The sequence below is a fragment of the Meles meles genome, chromosome 11 (assembly GCF_922984935.1).
Source record: "Meles meles chromosome 11, mMelMel3.1 paternal haplotype, whole genome shotgun sequence".
Taxonomy (NCBI): domain Eukaryota; kingdom Metazoa; phylum Chordata; class Mammalia; order Carnivora; family Mustelidae; genus Meles; species Meles meles.
The window spans coordinates 36762220-36785944 of NC_060076.1; the positions used below are offsets into that span (position 1 = coordinate 36762220).

The following is a 23725-nucleotide window of genomic DNA, read 5'->3' on the forward strand; positions in this document are numbered from 1 at the left end:
CTTAAAATTACAAGCATGAGGAGGCGTGGGTGGTTCAATGGATTAAGACTCTGACTTCGGCTCAGGTCATGATCTCAGGGTCCTGGGATCGAGCCCCGCACCAGACTCTGCTCAGCAGAGAGCCTGCTTCCCCCTCTCTCTCTGCCTGCCTCTCTGCCTACTTGTGATCTGTCAATTAAATAAAATTAAAACAAAAATTACAAGCATGAAAATTTTGTGTGATAGTGATTCAGGTCACATCAATACAGCTTTATTCACATTTAAGCTGGGGCCGTATTTGAACTAATATACTGTGTTAAATCTCTGCCTCGTTGCCAAATAAATCTCTTTTCAATAGTGGTATATGTGTATCTTTGTGTAAAAATCAACGTTACCTTGGGACGCCTGGGTGGTTCAGTGGGTTAAGCAGCTGCCTTCGGCTCAGGTCATGATCCCAGTGTCCTGGGATCGAGTCTCACGTCGGGCTCCTTGCTCGGCAGGGAGCCTGCTTCTGCCTCTGCCTCTGCCTCTGCCTGCCGCTCTGTCTGCCTGTGCTCGTGCGCGCGCTTCTCTCTCTCTCTCTCTAACAAATAAGTAAAATCTTTAAAAAAAAAATCAACGTTACCTTGTAATCAATTTGGCTGAATTGTAGCTCCCACCTTCCCAAGCCCCAGGTTGTTAGTTGTCAATAAAACATCTATTCTCTCTCTTTCAAATTAACAGAAGCCTGATACTCAGCTGGGTATAAAGTTTTCCAACTAAAATTCTACTTCCCTTTGAATGAATGAATGAAATTCTCAAAGAGGGCAGCTAAGCAACATGTAACAGAATTTGAAATAAGTATTTTCTTTAGTCTACTTCTAGGAAATAAATCTAAAAGAAATAGCATGATAAAAGTACACGAAGATATATACATAAGGATGTTCATTGAAGCACCATTTATAGAAGCAAAAATTTAAAAAATATTCTAAATTTTCTTTCACTAGTGTATTGATTAAATTATGAGGTAATCCATAATGGAACAGACTACAAAGCATTAAAAAATATTGTTTAGAATAGTGTTGAGACAAAACTATATACATATTCATCAGCCTTATATAATACTCAGCGTTCATTCTATCTGGTGCCCTCCTTAATGCCCATCAACCAGTTACGCCATCACCCCGACATCCCCTCCGCAACCCTCAGTTTGTTTCCTATAGTTAGAGTCTCCTATGGCTTGTCTCCCTCTCTGATTTTGTCTTATTTTTCCTTTTCTTCCCCTATGCATGATATAGTTTTTTAATAATGTAATTTATAAGGTACGATTCATGGTGTGATCCAATTTTAATTAAAAAAATACACACATTTAGTTCTTTTTATCAGTAGTTTGAGTTTTCTAGCAGTAAATGGGTTGATGAATCTTTTAGGCCAATTAGGATCCTTATAGGCTGGAAGGTCTGGGCCTCCTGGACCATATCATCATAGGAGACATGAAGGACCACTCATTTACAGCCCAAAAGAGGATAGACACTTTTATCAACAAGCACTTATGAAATGCCTAATACCTATTTCAGGGAAGAAGCAAAAACTACAGGCATGTTTAGGGCAAATTACAATTTATTGAGAAAGCTATCTTATTTTGAAAGATTTAAGTTATATTCAAAGTTCTAAAATGCCTTACATTAGCTTGAAAAAATTATGGAAATAAAAACAACTAAGGTGAGAATATTCTTAAAACTTGTACCTGCCTCTTTCATGAGTAATTTGGTAAAATAACTGGTCACATCTGAAGAGGAGAAATTTTCTTGTATTTTTCTTTAGCTTCAATTACCTAGGACATTAGTTCACAGGTAGACATAAACTTGATGGTTACCTTTACAAGAGTTAAGAATACAAGAATCACATGAAGTAAAAAGAACTATAAAGCAAAGAAGTGTATTATAACTAGAATATACATTTCCTCTTTCCTCCTTGATTGCATGTTAAGGATAGAGACTGTCTTGCTCTTCTCAGTAGTCACTTAACCTACTATAGAGCCTTACATATGCCTTAAAATGTTCACTGACTTTAACTAAGGAGTTCACCAAACTAAACTGGAAATTTTTTTCTAGAGCAGAATTTGGTTATTACAGTGGTAGTCATATTTACACACTAGTTCTCGTTCTTTTTGGGGTGTGAGGTACTGAGAGGATCGAGTGAGTACAGCGGCAGGCTGCCTTCTGGAATGTGCAGGGCAAGTATGCCTAGGTATAATTCCTCTCCGGGAGTTCCCCTCACACCCAGCTCTGCACTCTCTCTACTGCTAGCGGGAGCAGAAGCAAGAGAACCAGAACTGTACGTTCCAGCCACAATGACAGACCACACCCCCTCCTCTTTCTTCATCTCTCCCCACTTAACCTCACTGGTCTTCAACTGCATTCTATGAGCTGCCCCCAGTGGGACTGCTGAGCATCTAGGAAGGAATGCAGGATGTGTCTCAGAGTCCAACACTAGCTGAGGAACAGTTTGTTTTTTCCTAAAAATGGGCAGTCTATAAAGTTACGTAAGACCCAGCTCTCTCTGCTGGGAGCTTTTCCAACTCCAGCTGGAGAGATTCCTCAAGCTATTTAGAGTTTCAGGAAAAGGGTTTGGAATTTCCTGACTGGCCAGCTTATACTGGAGACATCTCTGGGCAGAGATAGGGAGGTTCCAGCAAGGAAAGCAGTAACTGAACTCCCATTGCCCCTCGAGTGTGGACCCACTGAGTTCTCCTGGAAATAGCTGATCCGTTTGTAGTTAAAAATCTCAGAACAAGGACAAGCCCCACTGCCAAAACCAGAGCGCAAACAAAATCAAGTCTTTGGGGCTCACTCAAAAGAGGCTGGGTCTGGGAAATCTAATAGCCTGACCTAGAAGCATACCAACAGGGCTTTGGAAGGGCTTCCTTCCCTACTTTAGGCAGATGTATGGAGGAATTTGCTATTGGCTTGAAGAACTTCAGATGCCAAAGAAGGTTAGAGTGAGTTTGCAACTTACCTGTGAATCAAGAATTTCCTAACCAGTGAACACAGTGAATTCAGGCCCTGGGCCACCTGAACTGCTCAGGATCAGCCAAACATGGTACATGGGTTGACAAGAGTCTCCTTAAAAGATCTAATTATTTTTAGACACGTACACCATGTGACTCTCCTCAAGTCCTATAGCTTCTGTGTTAAACGTCTTTCTGGTCTATCCTCTCTTCTAATTCCTACAATTATTACTCTAATTCTAGGTCTTCCTTCAAAACCATTTTCAAGGCTATATTCAGTCTTTGAATAAAGATTACATGGGCCAGGAATTGAGACTATTGCTAGGAATACAATGGTGAACAAGAGATATTACCCCTGCCCTCACTGAGCTTATGAGCTAATAAAGGAAGACAGACAATCACACAAATAAAAATATAATTACAAAGTGTGATAAATGTCATGAAAAGGAGTACAGAGTATTAAGAGGACTTGATTAAACTAATTAAGGCACTGGTGAAGAGGTCAGGGAAGGCATCTCTGGTGAAATGATGTTTAAGGTGAGTTGAAAGGAAGTTAAATGGGTAAGAAGTGGGGAGAAAAATTCCAGGTGGAGGGAATGACATGTGTGAAAGGCCCCAAGGAACAAAATGGATGGTATCTTAGAAAAACTGAAAGGAAGTCACTGTGGCTGAAAGTCTTCATTGTATTTGACAAACTGGAGTTCATTGGTGATCTTGACATAAATCATTTCATGGGAGTGGTAGGAAATGAAGTTAGAAGAGGGTTCAAAAGTGAATGGAGGGGGTACTTGGGTGGCTTGGTTGGTTAAGTGTCTGACCCTTGATTTTGGGGTAGGTATTGATCTCAGGATTCTGAGATTGAGACCCATACTGGGCTCTGTGCTGGGCATGGAGCCTGCTTTTGAGATTCTCTCTTTCCCTCTCCCTCTGCCTACCCCCCCAAACCCTGCGCACACATTCTCTTATAAAAAAAAAAAAAATGAGAGGTACCTGGGTGGCTCCGTTGTTGAACATCTGCCTTCAGCTCAGGTCATGATTCCAGGGTCCTGGGATGGAGCCCTGCATCGGACTACCTGCTTGGCGAGAGGCCTGCTTCTCCCTCTCCCAATCCCCCTGCTTGTGTTCCAGTTCTCACTGTGTCTCTCCCTCTCTATGTCAAATAAATAAATAAAATAAAATCTTTAAAAAAATAAAAAGTGGAGTAGTGGCGATAGCACAGATGGCCAATGAAGGTTGGCTGTTAGAGTGAAGAATTAGAGAGTAGAGAAATGGGACAGGACCAAGAGGATGATGTGTGGTCAAAGGACTTCTAAAAAATTAGTATTTATTTTATTAAACTGATGCACATGCTTACAAAGTTAAATAGTATTATCACATTTATAATGAAAAATAACAATCTTCAGCCCCAACCTTCCCACCTCTGTGTCATTCTTTTTTTTTTTTTTTAAGATTTTATTCATTCATTTGACAGACAGAGATCACAAGTAGGCAGAGAGGCAGACAGAGAGAGGGAGGAAGCAGACTCCCTGCAGAGCAGAGAGCCCGATGTGGGGCTTGATCCCAGGACCCTGGGATCATGACCTGAGCTGAAGGCAGAGGCTTTAACCCACTGAGCCACCCAGGCACCCCCCTCTGTGTCATTCTTAAGACCACTACTTTCAAATCTTTTAGCTGTCTCAGCGGGCATTTATATCTATGTTTATAAATATGTGCTTATTTAGTTTCTTGGTTTTAACTTTTTTTTTTTTAAGATTTTATTTATTTATTTGTCACAAAAAGAGAGAGCAAGCACCAGCAGGGGAAGCTTCAGGGAGGGATAAGCAGGCTCCCCACCAAGCAAGGAGCCATGGGACTCGATCTCAGGACCCTGGGAATCATGACCTGAGCCAAAGGCAGGTGCTTAAGACTGAGCCACCCAGGCATGCCTTTAGTTTCTTGGTAAACATTCTCTTTTTACTTCCTCGTATAAGACAAAAACTCAGCAATTTCACACCCACCTTCCTCACAATTTCTAGTTAAATTAATATCCAGTGTTTACTGTGACTTGGTAGCCTGTGGACCCTCACTATTACTATATAATTTTATAATACTTGTCGGTTTTTTGGTTTAGTTTGCCATACATTTGCCCCTAATTCTTCCCAAACTGTCTAGCAGAACAGTAAAAATCCCTCTCAATATAATTTTCCACATAGTCAAATACAGTTTTTGTTGTTGTTTTTTCCTCTAGAAGATCCTCCTGGAAATTTCTATTCTCCTGATGCATTCTGAATGGACTTTTTTTTCTGTGCTTATGACACCACTATCATACTGGGCTTCTCTTTATCAGCATCCTAGGAATTTCCTTTGCCTCTCTCTTATATTAGTTGCCGTAGGTTCTAGATCCCCTTTTTTTCTTGTTTACTCTCTTATTTTGCTGGAGCATATCCTTTAGTAGCATCCTAAAAAATGATACACAGAAGGAACATTTTTGAAATGAGTATCTGAAAATATATAAACTTACACACACACACAAAAACTTTCACAGATGGTAATTTGGTTGTGCATAAAGTCCTAGGCTAGAAATCAATTCTTCTGGGGCACCTGGATGGCTCAGCCAGTTAAACGTCCAACTCCTAATCTCAGCTCAGGTCTTGATCTTGGGGTTGAGTTCAAGCTCCATGTTGAGCTCCACACTGGGCATGGAGCTTACTTAAAAAAAAAAAAGAAAAAGAAAAAAAATCAATTCTCAGAAATTTGAAAGCATTGCTCCATTGCTTGCTAATTAAATTCCATTATTGTTCAGCCCCATGCCATTCTGATTCCTGGTATTTGTATATAACTTTTTCAAGAAGAGTTTTGGATTTCTCCATTATCTCCAGTGTTCCAAATTTTGATGATGAGGTACCCTTGGGTAGGTTATTTCTATTGGTGTAGTGAGCACACACTGTGCCCTTTTAATTTGGAGACTCAATGTTCTGCAGTTCTGGGAAATGTACTTGTCTGCCCTCCTTCCTTCCTTCTTCCCTTTCCTTTCTTTTCCCTGATTTCCTCCCCACCGATGTTGAATATTTAGAAAAGGGAGGGATTAAATGATAAGCAATATCCTGAGAAGCAGTAGTAGCTCCAAAATTGCTATATAGATTGAATTTGGGATTAGCAGACAGATGGAAAGTTGTGGTAGGAGTTGTGTGGCATTAGGGAATTGCCTTGAAGTTCCATCTGTATAGCAATCACACTGTTTTTACTCAGGATACAGATTTATTTGGGGTAGCTTAAAAAGTGTATCATTTAGGTATGATACCCTGTGCTGAATGGACATAAAAAACAATCTCAAAGCAGCTTAAACAATAGAGGAAATTTATTAATCATATCTATCAGGAAGACCAGAGGTAGAGTTACTACAGGGATAGTTAATTCAGAGCCTTAGCATGTCATTCAGATGGCTATCACCATCCCAACCATTACATCCAGCTATGTTAACTTCAGAGGCCAGCAGAGAGGAAGGTAGGCAAACTCTCCTAAATAAACTCTGGTTTCAGTGGGCAGCTAATCAACTGCAAATATTTCAGGGTGCTACAATAGCTTAAAAAACAATGAAGGAGGATATGCAATCCAGTGCACCAGGAAGAATCGGCCTTTGCTGAGAGCTGGGATATCTCCCCCGTTCCAGCTAGTGAAGAGAGAGGATGGCTGCAGACACATTTGCAGATTGATAGTAGAAAGTGAGAGAGTTCATATTCTAAGACTTCTTTTCTCTTTTGGAAGTGCGTAAGTCAAAGTCATTAACAGAGTGCACGGAGGGAAAAAAGGAGGGTGAGGAGCTGCAGAAGGCAGTGAAAGTATAAAATATTTGTTATAAAGAATGGAGGAACAACTTTGTTAGAAAAATAAAGTAAGATTGCCGGTCAATGTAAGTTTGGTGATGATGAATTTTAGGTGATACTAAATTTGCTGGGTTGTACAATTTTCTCTGGCAATGTGTAGCTGTTTGAGTATGACAGAGGAAGGTGAAGGATTATGTTCTTTCAGGGTAAGTGTTTTACTAGATGAATATATATATATATATACATATATATATATATATATTAAGATTTTATTTATTTATTTGATAGAGACATAGCAAGAGAGGGAACACAAGCAGGGGGAATGAGAGAGGAAGAAGCAGGCTTCCCGCCAAGCAGAGAGCCCGATGCGGGGCTCGATCTGGAATCATGACCTGAGCCAAAAACAGACACTTAACGACTGAGACACTCAGGCGGCCCTAGATGAATATATATATATTTTTAAAGATTTTATTTATTTATCTGACAGACAGAGATCACAAGTAGGCAGAGAGGCAGGCAGAGAGAGAAGGGAAGCAGGCTCGACACGGGGCTCGATCCCAGAGACTCTGAGATCATGATCTGAGCCGAAGGCAGAGGCTTTAATCCACTAAGCTACCCAGGCATCCCTAGATGAATATATTTTTAAGAGAATGGTTATGTGAATGAAGTTAAAGGGCTACCACTGAGGGTGCTTCAAGAAGTGAATGGAATACACTAAGTCATAAACTGTAGGGCCTCAATAGCAACATGGAAAAATGCTTAGGAAATAATGTTAGTTAAAAGAAAGTAGAGTACAAAATAATTTTATGTTATAATTACATCCCTACAAACTTTATATATGCATGTAAACAGAAAAAATAGGCAGATGGGATTACATGTGATTTAAATTTATTTTATTATTGTTTTATTTTTGTTTTTATGTATTTATTTTTTAAAAATTCTTACTTCCCCTTTACTGAATGCCAGCTTGATTTATAGATCTTCTTTTTGTAAGGTCTTTATCTAGCTTACCAGTATGAACTGACCATTCTATCTTCTTTAAAACCTGTTTTCAGGGCAGCTGGGTGGCTCAGTGGGTTAAAGCCTCTGCCTTCAGCTCAGGTCATGGTCCCAGGTCCTGGGATTGAGCCCCGCATCGGGCTCTCTGCTCAGCGGGAGCCTGCTTCCCTCTCTCTCTCTGCCTACTTGTGATCTCTGTCTGTCAAATAAATAAATAAAATCTTTAAAAAAAAAAACAAACTTATTTTATAGGGCTAAAATCAAACTTATCCTGGGGCCAGGCTAGAATTTCTGTGGATGTTAATATCATGGATCTTTGGTAAAAGCAAAAAAAACTTAGGAATATAGATTTGCTGAACTAGGCTTTAAGTCAGTTCCGTTACCATAATTCATTCATCACACAAATATTTATTGAGCTTCTATTATTTGTCAGACATTATGTTCAGGACATGAGTATATGTCCCTAGGGAACAGAAAGATCTTTGGCTCAAGTCTGACATTCACATAGGGCCTCAAACTTAGCTTTTTATCCTTATATACAAATGAATTTTATATGTAAATTAGCTATGCAAAATAGCTTTACTGTACATTTTAAAAATGTACAATCAGTGGGTTTCAGTGTATTTATAGGGTTGTGCAACCATCACCACAATCTAATTTTGCAGTATTTTCATCACCTCTAAAAGAAACCCTATACCCATTGATTTTATATCCTACAGTCTTACTGAACTCATTTATTAGTTATAATAGTTTTTTTTGTGGATTCTTTAGGACTTTCTATATACAAGATCATGTCATTTGCTAACAGAATAGTTCTACTTTTTCCTTTGTAATCTGGATACCTTTTAGGTTTTTTTTTGCTTAAATGTGCTGGCTAAAACCTCCAGTAAATGTTGAAATGGCAAGAACAGATATCCTTTTCCTGTTCCTGATCTCGTAAAGCTTTTAGTTAGGTGCCTGGGTGGCTCAGTTGGTTAAGCAACTGCCTTCAGAGCTCAGGTCATGATCCTGGAGTCTCAGGATCGAGTCTGGCATCGGGCTCCCTGCTCAGTGGGGAGTCTGCTTCTCTCTCTGACCCTCTCCCCTCTCATATTCTTTCTCTAATAAATAAATAAAATCTTTTTAAAAAGAAGATAAAAAAAAAGAAAGCTTTTAGTTGTCTAGGCAGAGAGGCAGGCAGAAGAGAGGGGGAAGCAGGCTTCCTGCTGAGCAGGGAGCCCAATGTGGGGCCTGATCCCAGGACCCTGAGATCATGACCTGAGCCGAAGGCAGAGGTTTTTTAACCCACTGAGCCACCCAAGTGCCTTTGTTGAGTGTTTTTATCATGAAGCTGTCAAACGGTTTTTCTGCATCTATTGAAATGATCATGTGATTCTTATCCTACACAGAGTTTGTTTATGTAAATATTTAAAATATGCCAAAATTATTATAATCCTTTTTTGGATTTCAGTCATTTTTAAATAAAATTTTGTGGGGCCTGAAATCATGACCCTAAGATCAAAATCTGAGCTGAGACCAAGAGTTGGACATTTAACTACAGAACCACCCAGGTGCCCCTGTCATTTTTAATATACAAAGAACTTCAAAAACTAGGGGCACCTGGCTTGGTAGAGCATGTGACTCTTTTTTTTTTTTTTTTAAATATTTTATTTATTTGACAGAGAGAAATTACAACTAGGCAGAGAGGCAGGCAGAGGGAGAGGAGGAAGCAGGCTCCCCGCGGAGCAGAGAGCCTGATGTGGGCCTCAATCCCAGGACCCTGGGATCATGACCCGAGCAGAAGGCAGAGGCTTTAACCCACTGAGCCACCCAGGCGCCCCTAGCATGTGACTCTTGATCTCAAGGTTGAGTTTGAGCCCCATGTTGGGTATACAGACTACTTAAAAAAAAATTTTTTTTTTAAATCAAAAACTGGATGAGACCAGGATCTCTCAAAATTTCTGAGAGATCCTGGATTCAAAGACTATTCCTGCACTCAGAGTTTACCATTAGTTGTTAACTGTTATAATAGAGCCCCAGACAAGGCCAATGGAAGTGCAGTGGAAATCACACTCAAGTTTGCAAGGGGTGATTAGGAAAGGTTTCAGAAAGGATGTCATATGAGTAGATTCTTAAAGGAGTAAAAGAAATATTTCCGTGGGCCAGGGTAAGGACTTCAATCAGAACAAATGTAGAGAGTTCCTCTTCTTATTCAGCCATTAAGAAAGAAGGAAATCTTGCCAATTGTGACAACATGGGTGGACCTCGAGGGCACTATGCTTAGTGAAATAAGTCAAACAGAGAAAGACAATACCATATAATCTCATTTACATGCAAAATCTAAACAAAACAAAAAAACCAAGCTCTTAGATTCAGAGAACAGACTGGTCACTGTCAGAGGGAGGGTAGGTTGGGGGGTGGGAGAAATGGGTAAGGGAGTAAAAAGGTATAAATTTCCAGTTATAAAAGAAAGGACCTGGGGATATAATGTACAGCATGGAGACTATAGTTAATACTATACTGAATATTCAAAAGTTGCTAAGAGAGTAAATCTTAAAAGTTCTCATCACAAGAAAACAATTTTTGTAACTATGTATGGTGATGGTTGTTACCTAGACTTTTTGTGGTGGTCATTTGCAATTTATGGAAATATTGAATCATTATGTTGTACACTTGAAACTAAATCAAATGTAGTATGTCAATTATATCTCAATTTTAAAAATGTGGCTTTCAGAACTATTCAGTAGTATATTTTCATTTTATACTTGTATTTATTTTTTAGATTCTCCACAGTGAGCATATTCATCTATAATAAGAAAAAAAAAATACATGGGGCGCCGGGGTGGCTCAGTGGGTTAAGCCTCTGCCTTCGGCTCAGGTCATGATCTCAGGGTCCTAGGTTCAAACCCCACATTGGGCTCTCTGCTCAGCAGGGAGCCTGCTTCCCTCTCTCTCTCTCTGCCTGCCTCTCTGCCTACTTGTGATCTCTGTCAAATAAATAAATAAAATCTTAAAAAAAAAAACCATTATTAAAAAAGAAAAAAAATACAAAATATTAAACGAAAATACCCAAATTTAGCTTTAAGTTTCAAAGAGAAAATGTCATAGTACCTTTCATTTCATCTTTCTCCATAAAAAGACACTTAAATTTAAATATTTTCTAGGTTAAAGTCTGGGCAGCTAATAGCATTTCCTTAGAACGATTCTCCACAATCCCTTAATCTTGAATGAGTGAGAGATTTATAATCCTAATCTCTGAAGGAGTAAAATCCAGTGTTGAAATGAAATGCCCCAAATAACACTCTTAGTGGCACTTTTGCCTTCAATTCTTGGGTCCTGTACATGGGGCTCTCCCCCTGCACCCCCTACCCTCTAATGAAAGTTTTTATATTGATCAACTCTGAAAACCACTTGGGCACCTGGGTGGCTCAGTGGGTTGAGCCGCTGCCTTCGGCTCGGGTCATGATCTCGGGGTCCTGGGATCGAGTCCCGCATCGGGTTCTCTGCTCAGCGGGGAGCCTGCTTCCCTCTCTCTCTCTCTCTGCCTGCCTCTCTGTCTGCTTGTGATCTCTCTCTGTCAAATAAATAAATAAATAAATAAATCTTTAAAAAAAAAAAGAAAAAAAAAGAAAACCACTGATTAAAAGGCTGAGATTAGAGTGTAGATCTAATAGCAGTTCTGCTCAAAGTGTGGTCAATGGACCAGTAGAATCAGCTTCATCTGGAAACTTATTAGAAAGGTAAATATTGGGGTGCCTGGGTGGCTCAGTGGGTTAAAGCCTCTGCCTCTGGCTCAGGTCATGATCTCAGGGTCCTGGGATTGAGCCCTGCATTGGGTTCTCTGCTCAGTGGGGAGCCTGCTTGACCCTTTCTCTCTGCCTGCCTCTCTGCCTACTTGTGATCTCTGTCTGTCAAATAAATAAATAAATAAATAAAATCTTAAAAAAAAAAAAAAAAGAAAGAAAGAAAGGTAAATACTGTGACATCTGGGTGGCTCAGGTCATGATCCCAGGGTCCTGGGATGGAATCCTATACTGGGCTCCTTGCTCAGCAGAGAGCCTGCTTCTCCCTCTGCCTGCAGCTCCCCCTGCTTGTGCACTCTCTCTCTCTCTGACAAATAAATAAAATCTTAACAAGAAAAGAAAAGAAAATGAAAAAGAAAAAGAAAGGCAAATAACTTGGGCTCCAAGCTAGACTTATTGAATCAGAATTTCAGGGGTGATCTAGGTGATTTTTATGTACCCTCAAGTTTGAAAAGCACATGTCTAGAGGAAATTGGGCAGAGGCTAAGGGTACTCAAAAGGAAGGAGGTACAGAGCTCCCCAATGTTGAATGTATACATTTTTAAAGCATATACATTATTATAAAACAGTCTAAAGACAAAATTTTTTATTTACTATAAACCAAATGTGTGGGTAGAAAAATTTTTCTTGGCTCTGGGCTAAAAAGGGTCAACAAATTAGCACAGGTCTTAGATGAAAGGGCAAAAGGTATCTGTAATTCATGCCTAGTTCCATGAAGTTTGTTAAATTAAGACTATCAATTTTTTTTTTAAGATTTTATTTATTTGAAAGAGAGAGAGGGAAAGCAAGAGGGAGAAAGAGCACACAATCCCCTGAGCTAAGGCCGATACTTTTTTTTTTTAAAGACTCTGTTTATTTACTTGACAGAGATCACGAGTAGGCAGAGAGGCTCAGGGGTGGTGGGGTGGGGGGAAGCAGGCTCCTCGCTGAGCAGAGAGCCCTATGCGGGCTTGATTCCAGTACCCTGGGATCATGACCTGAGCCGAAGGCAGAGGCTTTAACCCACTGAGTCCCCCAGGAGCCCCTGAAGGCAGATACTTAATGGGTCAGAGGGAGGGTAGGTTGGTTGGGTGGGAGAAATGGGTAAGGGAGCTTCCCAGGTGTCCCAAGGCTATCAGTTTTACATAGGAATTTGGGAATCATTTGGTTATATTTTTGCAAAACACATTTTGGTTATATTTTTTTCAAACCATGACTGCTACTAGTGGGTAGTCAACTGAAGATGGGATCTCAAATTCAATCATTTATGTGAACCTCTTTCTACTTTGGAATCATGACTCAGCAGGAGAAACATCTTTATCAGTGGCTTTCAAACTGTGCTTTACAGAGCTCCCTCATGGGACTATGAGACAAGGAGATGAAGGAGATGGAGAGGAAAGGAGGGAGAGATGACCAGGTTAGACTCTATTTCCCCAACTCCTTGCCTGTTGTCAACCAAAACAGCTCGGATTTTATCTTTTTGTGTCCACTTTCTTGTGGAATATACTTGAACAAAGAAGTCCTCTAAAAGAAGTTTGAGATTCTCTAATACAGATCTTCTCAACTGACACAAAGCCACAGCTCTCTTTTGTTCTCATGAGATCAATGACCCTTGTTAACTAACTATTACTACTACTTGGTTGGTAGAAAGGACTCACAAATGCATAATCAGGCAGGTAGTTCTGCTTCCAGGCCTCCCTTCTCTGATCACTATCATTAGGGATGAATAAACTAATGATGTTGGGGGCGCCTGGGTGGCTCAGTGGATTAAACCCTCTGCCCTGGGCTCAGGTCATGATCCCAGTGTCTTGGGATCGAGTCCCGCATCGGGCTCTCTGTTCAGCAGGGAGCCTGCTTCCCCTCTCTCTCTGCCTGCCTCTCTGCCTACTTGTGATCTCTGTCTGTACATAAATAAATAAAACCTTAAAAAAAAAAAAAAACTAATGATGTTGTAGGTTGCTGTGTTGATGTCAAGCAAAATACTTTACATAAACCAGCCTATAAACCAAAATAAACACTACGTTATCTAAGAAGTTAACTATAGCTTTAAGTATAAAGAAAAGAGAATAATATTTTAAAGGAGTAGCTCTTTTACAACCAAGAGGTAAGCTTCAAGGTAGTCACTTTGAAAGACTTATTTCATTACAGTACTGCTCCTATACAAAATATTTCTAGAACTCCTGGGATGCCTGGGTGGCTCAGTTGCTTAGGCATCCAACTCCTGATCTCGGCTTGGGTCTTGATCTCAGGGTCGTGAATTCAACACCTTCACCAGACTCCATGACGGGTGTGGAGCCTACATTTAAAAAAAAAAAAAAATCTAGAACTCCTATAAAAATTTTAAAAAGCATGTATGTTTAAAAAAAAAAAAGTTGGGGGCACCTGGCTGGCTCAGTCAGTAGAGTATGTAACTGTTGATCCCAGGATTTGAGTTCATGCCCCATGTTGGGTGTGGAGCCCACTTAAAATAAAAATTAAAAAAATATATATGTATCAAATATATATACATAAGCATTTCTAGAACTCCTCTTTCGGAACTGCAAAAAACCCATCTAGCCAACTCACCAAATTGTGAAGCATAATCATTGTTTTAAGCCACTAAGTCTTGGGGTGGTTTGTTATACAGCAATATATAATAAGTGAGACAGGAGTTTAAATTTAAACTTTAAATTAACTTTAAATTTATTAATTAATTAAATTTAATTAAAATTAATTTAAAATTAACTTTAAATTTAAAGTTTAAATCAGGGGCACCTAGGTGGCTCAGTCGGTTAAGTGTCTGCCTTGGGCTCAGGTCATGATCCCAGGTACTGGGATCGAGCCCCGCATCAGGCTCCCTGCTCAGCAGGGAGTCTGCTTCTCCCTCTGCCTCTTCCTCTCTCTCTCTCATGAATAAATAAATTTTAAAAAATCTTTAAGAAAAAGTTGAAATCATTATGCTTTCGGGGATATTGAAAGGAAAAGATTAGCCTTACAGAAAAACTCTAGCTATGCACCTGTACCTTTTTTTTTTTTTTAAGATTATTTATTTGAGAGAAAGAGAGAGAACACACAAGCAGTGGGGAGAGGGAGAAGCAGACTCCCTACTGAGCAGAGAGCCCGAAGTGGGGCTTGATCCCAGGACCCCAAGATCATGACCTGAGCCAAAGACAGAGGCTTAACCAACTCAGCCACCCAGGTGCCTGTATCCTTAAATAGAATACAACACTTTAAAAAACAAGTAAATAATATTTTGTAAGAGAACTCCATAATGAATGGGATCAGCAGTAGATCCGCCACTTTCTTGGGTTTTTGCTTTTTTCCTTAGGGTCACCTGAACCCTATTTTGATGTCAGGAATACTCTGCTCTCCTGTTCTCTTTACCTGAGCATGGATAAAAATAATTTTCCATTTCTCTCTGAGTACACTAAATATAAGGCTACATTTTCTCTTTAAAAAGAGCTGTACAAGAAAAGAAAGTACAAAAGTATAAAAACAGATAAACAAGTTAAATATAGATTTTAGGATACTAAGATAAGCAAGTTAAGTATAGACTTTGGATCCTAAGATAACTAAAGTCTAACCAGAAGTTGGCTGGCCCTGTTTTTCTCTCTATCCAGTTATCAATACACTGTCTTTGACTATAGGACCTCACACAAATAAAAAACACAGCAGATTATTTCAAAGCTCAATGTCTTAACTTCCTGGAGGAAATAAAAGACTATCCTATTAAATAAAGAATTCTAGAGAACAGAGGATTTCTTCCTAAAGCATCAAAATTTTAAAAAAATTTTAGGTATTTTGGTAAATTCCCTTTTTTTCTTCTTAAAGATTTATTTGACAGAGAGCGAGAGAGGGAATACAAGCAGGGGGAGTGGGAGAGGGAGAAGCAGACTTCCCATGGAACAGGGAACCCAATGTCGGTCTCGACTAGATCCCAGGACCCAAGAATCATGATCTGAGCCAAAGGCAGTGGCTTAACAGCTAAGCCACCCAGGTGCCCCTTGGTAAATTCCTTTAAAAGTATACTTTCAGGGGTACTTGGGTGGCTCAGTCATTGGGCATCTACCTTCAAATCAGGTCATGGCCTGGGGGTCCTGGGATCCAGCCCCCAAATCGGGCTCCCTGCTCAGCAGGAAGCCTGTTTCTCCCTCTCTCTAGCTGTCTCTAAGTAAGTAAATAAAATCTTAAAAAAAAAATGAAATTTAAAAAAAAAAGAAAGTATACTTTTACTGGGGTATCTGGGTGGGTCAGTTGCTTAAGTGCCTGACTCTTGATTTCAGCTCAAATCATCTCAGGGTCATCGGATGGAGTCCCATATCAGGCTCCATGTTCAGAGCAGTCCCCTTGTCCCTCTCCCTCTGCTCCTCCCCCAGCTCACGCTCACTCAACGCTCGCTCTCTCTCAAACAAATAAATAAAATCCTTTACAAAAATAAAGCTACACTTTTACTTATACACTTTGTTTCACATACAATATATAGGTTATAACTTTTTTTTTCAACTTTTTCTTAATGATTCACTATGAACACTAATTAATATACTAGGCTAAAATACAATTTTGTTCTCAGTGTCTATTAAGGACTTGCATACCAAATTATCAAACCCCTTTCTAGTCAATAGGCAAGAAAAAGAAATAAAAGGCATCTGAGTCTGTTTGCAGGCAACCTGATCTTACAAGTAAAAAACCCTAAAAATACCCCACAAAACTGTTAGAACTAATAAATTAATCTGGCAGAGTTGCAGGACATAAAAATAGGTTGTGTTTCTATACATCAGCAAAGAAAATACGAAAAGAAAATTAAGAGAACAATTTCATTTACCATAACATCAAAAGAACAAAATACTCAGGAATAAGCTTAACCAAAGAGTTTGGACACTAAAAACTATGAAATGAAAACACAAATAAATGAAAAGATAACCTGTGTTCATGGATTGTTAAGACTTAATATAGTTAAGGGGCGCCTGGGTGGCTCAGTGGGTTAAAGCCTCTGCCTTCGGCTCAGGTCATGATCCCAGGGTCCTGGGATCGAGCCCCGCATGGGGCTCTCTGCTCTGCAGGGAGCCTGTTTCCTCCTCTCTCTCTGCCTGCCTCTCTGACTAGTTGTGATTTCTCTCTGTCAAATAAATAAAATATTTTAAAAAAAGACAATATAGTTAAGATGTCAAAACCTGCAATATGTGACAACATAAATAGACATTATGCTAAATGAAATAAGCTAAGCATGGAAAGAAAAACATTACCTGATGTCACTTATATGAAGTATCTACAATTATTAATAATTAATATCTACAATAATTAATAAATTAATGAATCAAAGAGTGAAATGGGCGACTGGGTGGCTCAGTGGGTTAAAGCCTCTGTCTTCGGCCCAGGTCATGATCCCAGGGTCCTGGGATCAAGCCCCATATCCGGCTCTCTGCTCAGCAGGGAGCCTCCTTCCCCCACTCTCTCTCTGCCTGCCTCCCTGCCTACTTGTGATCTCTGTCTGTCAAATAAATAAATAAAATCTTTAAAAAAAAAAAAAGAGTGAAATGGTGGTTGCCAGGGGCTGGAGGAGAGGGGAAATGGGGAATTGCTATTCAATGGATATAAAGTTCCAGTCAAGATGAGTAAGCTCTAGAGACCAGCAGTACAACAATGTACCTATAGCCAACAATATATTGCTAAGTGTTCTTTCCACATTAACTAAAAAAAAAGTAAATACTACCCAAAGCAACCTGCAGATTCAATGCAGTCATTTTCAAAATCCTAACAATATTTTTTGCAGCGATGAAGAAATCCATCCTAAAATTCATATGTAACCTCAAGGGTTCCTGAATAGCAAAACGATCTTGAAACAGAAGAATAAAGCTGGAAGGCGTCTCCTTCCTAATTTCAAAACTTTCTAAAAAGCGACAGTAATCAAAAGAGTGTGGTATTGATATAAATACAGAAATATAGACCAATGGAATTGAATACAGAGCCCAGAAATAAACTCTGGCAAATCTGGTTGATGATTTTTGACAAGAATGCCAAGACTGTTCAATGGGGGAAAGGACAGTCTTTTCAATAAACAGTGTTGGGAAAACTGATGTCCATAATGCAAAGAATGAAGCTGGGCTTTTGTCTTATACTAGATACAAAAATTAACTCAAAATGGATCAAAGACTTAACCACAGACATAAAACTATAAAAAACTTAGAAAAAAACACAGGGGGAAAACTTCATGACACTGAATTTGGCAATGATTTTTTATTGCCAACATTGCACCAAACCACAGGCAACAAAAAGGGAAAACAAATAAACTGGATTTCACCAAAATTTAAACCTTTGTGCATCAAAGGTCAATCAACAGAGTGAAAAGGCAACCCACAGAAGGGGAGATATTTGTCTATTATATATCTGGTAAGGGACTTCTTTCCAGAATATATGAAGAACTCACATAACTCAATAATAAAAAGATATGTAACCCAATTAAAAAATGGGCAAAGATGGGGCACCTGGGTGGCTCAGATGGTTAAGAGTCTGCCTTTGGCTCAGGTCATGATCTCCAGGTCTTGGGATCAAGCCCCATGCTGGGCTCCCAGCTCAGTGGGGAGTCTGCTTCTCCCTTTCCCTCTGCCTCCCCCCAACCTTGTGCTTTCTCTCTCCCTGCCTCTTCCTTAAAAAGGAAGGAAATTCAGATATGAGCTGCAAAATGGATAAACCCTGAAGACATTATGTGAAATGAAATAAACCAGTCGCAGATAAATATGATTAACTTACAGTAGTCAAATTCATACAGTAATCTAGAGTAGTCAAATTCATAGAGAAAGAAAGCAGAATGGTAGTTACCAGGGGCTCTGGGGAAGAGAGAATGAGAGTTATTGTTTAATAGGTATGGAGTTTCAGTTTGAGAAGATGAAAAACTTTTGTAGATGGATGGTGGTGATGTACGGATAACAATGTGAATATACTGAATGCCACTGAACTGTACACTTCAGAATGGTTAAAATTTCTCCAAAGAAGACATCCAGAGGGCCAAAAGACACATGAAAAGATGCTCAACATCACTCACCATCAGGGAAATGCAAACCAAAACCACAATGAGACACTGCCTCACACCTGTCAGAATGGCTAAAATCAACAACACAAGAAACAAGTGTTGGCGAGGATGTGGAGAAAAAGGAACCCCCTCTGCACTACTGGTGGGAATGCAAACTGGTGCAAACACTAAGGAAAACAGTATGGAGTTTCCTCGAAAAATTAAAAATAGAACTACCCTATGATCCAGTAATTGTACTACTGGGTATTTCCCCCCACCCCCAGAAAAAAACAAAAACACTAATTTGAAGGGATACATGCATTCCTATGTTTATTGCAGCATTATTTACAGTAGCCAAACTATGGAAGCAGCATAAGTGTCCATCGATAGATGAATGGACAAAGAAGACATGGTGAGTGTGTGTGTGTGTGTGTGTATAAAAAACAGAATATATATATTACAGGATATTATTCAGTCATAAAAAAGAATGAAATCTGGGGCACCTGGGTGGCTCAGTGGGTTAAAGCCTCTGCTTTCGGCTCAGGTCATGATCCCAGGGTTCTGGGATCGAGCCCCACATTGGGCTCTCTGCTCCGCAGAGAGCATGCTTCCTCCTCTCTCTCTGACTGTCTCCCTGCCTACTTGTGATTTCTGTCTGTCAAATAAATAAATAAAATCTTAAAAAAAAAAAAAAGAATGAAATCTTGTCATTTACAAGGATAGAGCTAGAGAGTACAACACTAAGCAAAAAAAGTCAGTCAGAGAAAGGCAGATATCATATGATGTCAATCACATGTGGCAGTTAAGAAATGAAACAAATAAGCAAAGGGGGAAAAAAGAGAGACAAACCAAGAAACAGACTTTTTTTTTTTTTTTTTTTTTTTTAAGAGAGTGGGGAGGGGCAGAGGGAGAGGAAGAGAGAGAATCTTAAGCCTACTCCATGTCTAGCATGGGGGCTCACACAGGGCTCAATCTCATCACCACCTGAGCCCAAATATGAGTTGGATGCTTAACTGAGTGAACCACCCAGGAGCCCCCAGACTCTTAACTAGGGAGAACAAACTTATGGTTACCAGAATGAGGTGGGTGAGGGAATGGGGGAAATAGGAGATGGGAATTCAAAAGTATATTTACTATGATGAAAAAAATGACTAAAAAAAGAATGGTTAGGGGCGCCTGGGTGGCTCAGTGGGTTAAGCCGCTGCCTTCGGCTCAGGTCATGATCTCGGGATCCTGGGATCGAGTCCCGCATCGGGCTCTCTGCTCAGCGGAGAGCCTGCTTCCCTTCCTCTCTCTCTGCCTGCCTCTCTTGTGATTTCTCTCTGTCAAATAAATAAAATCTTTAAAAAAAAAAAAAAGCTTTTAAAAAAAAAAGAATGGTTAGAATGGTAGACTTTATGTTACACATATGTCACCACAATTAAAAAAAAAAGAGAGTTAATGTGGTACAGGAAGTTCTGCTATGTGTTGTACTTTTTTGTTAGAATCTACCCACCCCCATCCCACTCTCATCTCCATTCCTGGCCATCACTCTCAGAGCCATCTTGGTATCTGGCCACTCAAAATAATATGTTCATTTTGCATGACAGATTCTTTGACAGGTACTATAATATTGTATGCCAGTGTCTGAATGGGTGTTTTCTGGGTAACCCAAACACTGATCAATCAGACTACCTTCACAGAGCTTGCCCTTACCCTAATGTGTCATGAGCCACTCTAGTCAAGTGACTTTTAATAGGGTGCTCAGTCATTGTGTATGAGTAACAGGAGAGAAGGGTGAGTTATTGTCCTAAGTTTGCAGAGAGAAAATTAGAACGCGTAAGCCTTCCCATGAACGAGGGTTGCCAGATTTAGCAAACAAAAATATAGGATACCTTCTTGTTTATCTGAAATTCAAATTTAACTTGACATCTTGTATTTTATCTGGCAAGACCATAAAGTACTAGAAGTTGAAAAAATCAATAAAATAATCCAGAGTGTTCAGGGCTCCCTGAAGTCTTACTTGATAGGGAGTCTAGACCGGTTTAAGTAAAAAAAGCTCCTTAAAAATTGGTTCCACTCCCCCCACCAAAAAAAGTATTGGTCTCCACATGCAATGCTCGTGTGGACTCCATCTCAGGAGCCTCTCCCTGGTTTGGGTATCTATGGTCCACGACTTTATAAAGACAGATCCGAGGGTGGAGAGAAAAAAAAAAAAGTGAAGAAGGATAAATCAAATCTAGAAATGGGTGGGAACATACTCAGTTTCCTGTTAGGCTGGCCTGGCCTGGAAAAGCGACTTTCAGGGGAAATCAGATTTTGACCTGGCTCAAAGTGGAAGAGAAACAAAGGTGGTAAGTATCCTATGGCACTTATAGCAGGAGGAGCACAGGTAACAGAATACAGGAATAGTGGTGGGATCTCTCTTCCTTCCACAAAGCCATACCACCACCTCCTAAGAAACTCCAATCCTTATTTGTACTTACTAATACTCTGAACCCCAGTTAAAACAAGGCCACTACTGGACAAGCAACTACTTGTCAGCTTATCAGTGCCTACAGCTTCCCAGCCATTGTTTCATGCCTGCAGTATCACCTACTTCCCCACAGAACCTGGGCTAAAACTGAGGTCTCTGAACCCTGTCCCACCTTCAGGAATCTGAATCTGTTCAGGTTATCCTCCTAAGAATCAACAAAAACAGATTTCAGGCTATTCTTTGAGAACGCATCTTTAAAAAGGTTCACATTCTCATTTATTACTGACACTGTTCACATAGTGGCAATCCCTGTCTGACTCTGGTCTACTGAGATAAAAATGGCCCGATATGGCCTGATCCCGCTACTGCAGTATTTAGGAATCTTTGATATCTATCACAGTAGGCCTGCCAGGGAGGTCTACCACTCCAGTCTCTGAGGGGTGTGGGTGGAGGTATCCAGGAGCTAAAGAGTAAAATCAATGAGGACTTTCATTCCTCAACCTGTCGGGAACACCAGCTGACTGGCTACACTGAGTCAGCGTTAAAGGCTGTGGCTGACCTCCAGAATTCTTCCCCAGAGGGAGTAGTTAGCCTCTAGGGCAAGAGGAGCAGGTTACTTGGGCAAAGCTCTTTCAAGATTATCTGCGCAGCCTCTAAGGCACTTACCAATAAGAATTTCTGCAGCAACCCCCCCCCCCTTTTAGAACATTAGTGGAAAAGAGCTGATACACAGAAGGTCCTACCTGAAAGAAGTTAGATATGTGAATTATAAGACTGAATACACAGAAGGTCCTATCTGAAAGAAGTTAGATGTGTGAATTATAAGACTGAACATATTCCGTTTTAGGCTTGCCGCATGAGCGTCACAAGTAACCCCCCAGATACTCCACCCCCTATGTTAACTAGAGACACCTTTCCCACCAAAGCACTCTGCCTCACACCTTCTACATTGGGCACATTCATTCATTTATCCACCCGTCAAATATTACTGGGTGCGAACATGTCAGGTACTGTGCTGGGGCGCTGGAGATACAAAAGAATAGTGTATGGTCTTTGCCCCCAGGGCAGTCCCCTGGCGTCTGCTGGGCCAGCCTGACAGTCCCAAACCAGCTCCGGGCACGGGATTACCGTGCCCTTCGCAGCAGGTAAGTGCATGAGTGGGGACCGGCAAAATGTCAAGCCAAACGTTTTCCTAAGGGGAGAGCGAGAGAAAGATCTTAGCCTGGCTGAGGCAGATACCAACTCCGGAACCAGGGGCCAAAGGGGCGGAGGGCACCGACGGCCTGGTTGGGACTGGCTGTGCGGAAGCCCCCGCCAAGGTCGCGGGGCTGGCTGCTGGGCCGCTGCGCTCTCCCAGGGCCGGCACAGGAGATGTGGATACAACGAATACAGCTGGGCGCGAGTCAGCTGAGGGGTGTCACCGCAGGGACAGTCTGAGGAGACGGTTGGGCTGGATCTGAGGTGACGCCCAAAGGGATGCTTGGTCCTTGGTGCTTGAGGGTTCAGCGGATGGTAGAGCTGTAAGGTCAGGAGGATGTCGGTCCAGAGGGTGGGAGCGAACCGGGAGGGTGGGGATGAAAGGCCACCGACAGGGCTGAGGGGAAGGGCGGGGGCACAGAGAGCTTTCTCCTAAGGGATCCTTTGGAACGTGAGAGCAGTGGGTCTTCCGAACCCCGCCAACCCCAAAGAGGCGTCCCTACCTCGTTTCTCGCCTCAGCGTGAGCCTACGGTGCCGGCGGCGACGGTGCTGGCGGCTGCTGCGGCGCTGGCGGCCGCGTCTCGCGCCCTCCTGGGGTCGCGCTGCAGCTAGGACAGGCCGGCGCCCCCCTCTTCTCCGGCCGGGTTGGTAATGTCCGGCCCCCCCTGCAGCCGCGGCGCCGATGGTCCAATCTGGCTTGCCCTCCAGCCGCCCCTCCGGACCGCGCGTTGGTTCGGTCCTCTGGGCGAGCCACGCTTGCCCACCTCCCAAGCTGCTCACTGCGATGGGTGCCGCGAGTCACGCGCAGTGCTTTCCGGCGACGGGAGCGGCGAGGCTTCGGCCGCAGCCCCGCCTTCTGCGGCCCCTGCCCCGCCCCTTTGGGGTGGTGCGCCGCAAGCGCGGCTGCGGTGCCCAGAGCCCAGGGGACCGTAGGCTCCGGCCTAGCGGCCTAGAAGATAGGTATACATCCGTCCCACCTTCCTGTAAAGCAGCAGTTCTCAACCCTGACACCTCAGCAGAACCTCTTAGGGAAAACAGAAACTCGAAATATAGCAACAAAACCAAGGCTTGACCTCGGCAGAGACGGGCTGAATCAGGATCTCTGGAGTGGGAGTGTAGTGGTCTTTGGGTGGCTCCCAGGCTTTAATATTTTTAAAAGTATTCCATGCATTGCCAGGATTAAAAAGTCCTGGTAAAACCTGGAACTGATAAAGATTCTCTCTTGTGACCAAAACCTTGGGCTCTTCTGAATTCCTTGCTGGACTAGACCTGACCTTGGGCTTCCCCGGAGAATCCAATTAGCAAGAATCCTAATTTAGTGAGAATCCCCCACCTTTGGTATCTGACCACCCTCCATATCTTAACAACTTGGCCTGCCTTTAGCAGTAATTATTAAGACCATCTGTGGTTTGAATGTGTCTCTCAGAAATCCACACATTGAAATACTCCCGGTATTAGTAGGTGGGTGGGGACTTTGTGAAGTGATTGCCTCTAGAGGTTGGAGCTCACGTGAACTGGATTAGTGCTCTTACGGAAGAGATCCCTCAGAGATCCCA

At 41.4% G+C, this 23725-nt stretch overlaps 1 protein-coding gene across 2 annotated transcripts in view; it reads right to left on the minus strand.

The window, feature by feature from the left end:
• RUSC2 (RUN and SH3 domain containing 2) overlaps positions 1-22958 on the minus strand; it is a 74261-nt gene extending 51303 nt beyond the window's left edge. For both annotated transcript variants that reach the window (XM_046022238.1, XM_046022235.1), the window contains exon 1: positions 22672-22958. The gene's annotated coding sequence lies outside the window, so the exon portion shown is untranslated. The remainder of the gene's footprint in view (positions 1-22671) is intronic.
• Between the last annotated feature and the right edge of the window lie 767 nt (positions 22959-23725).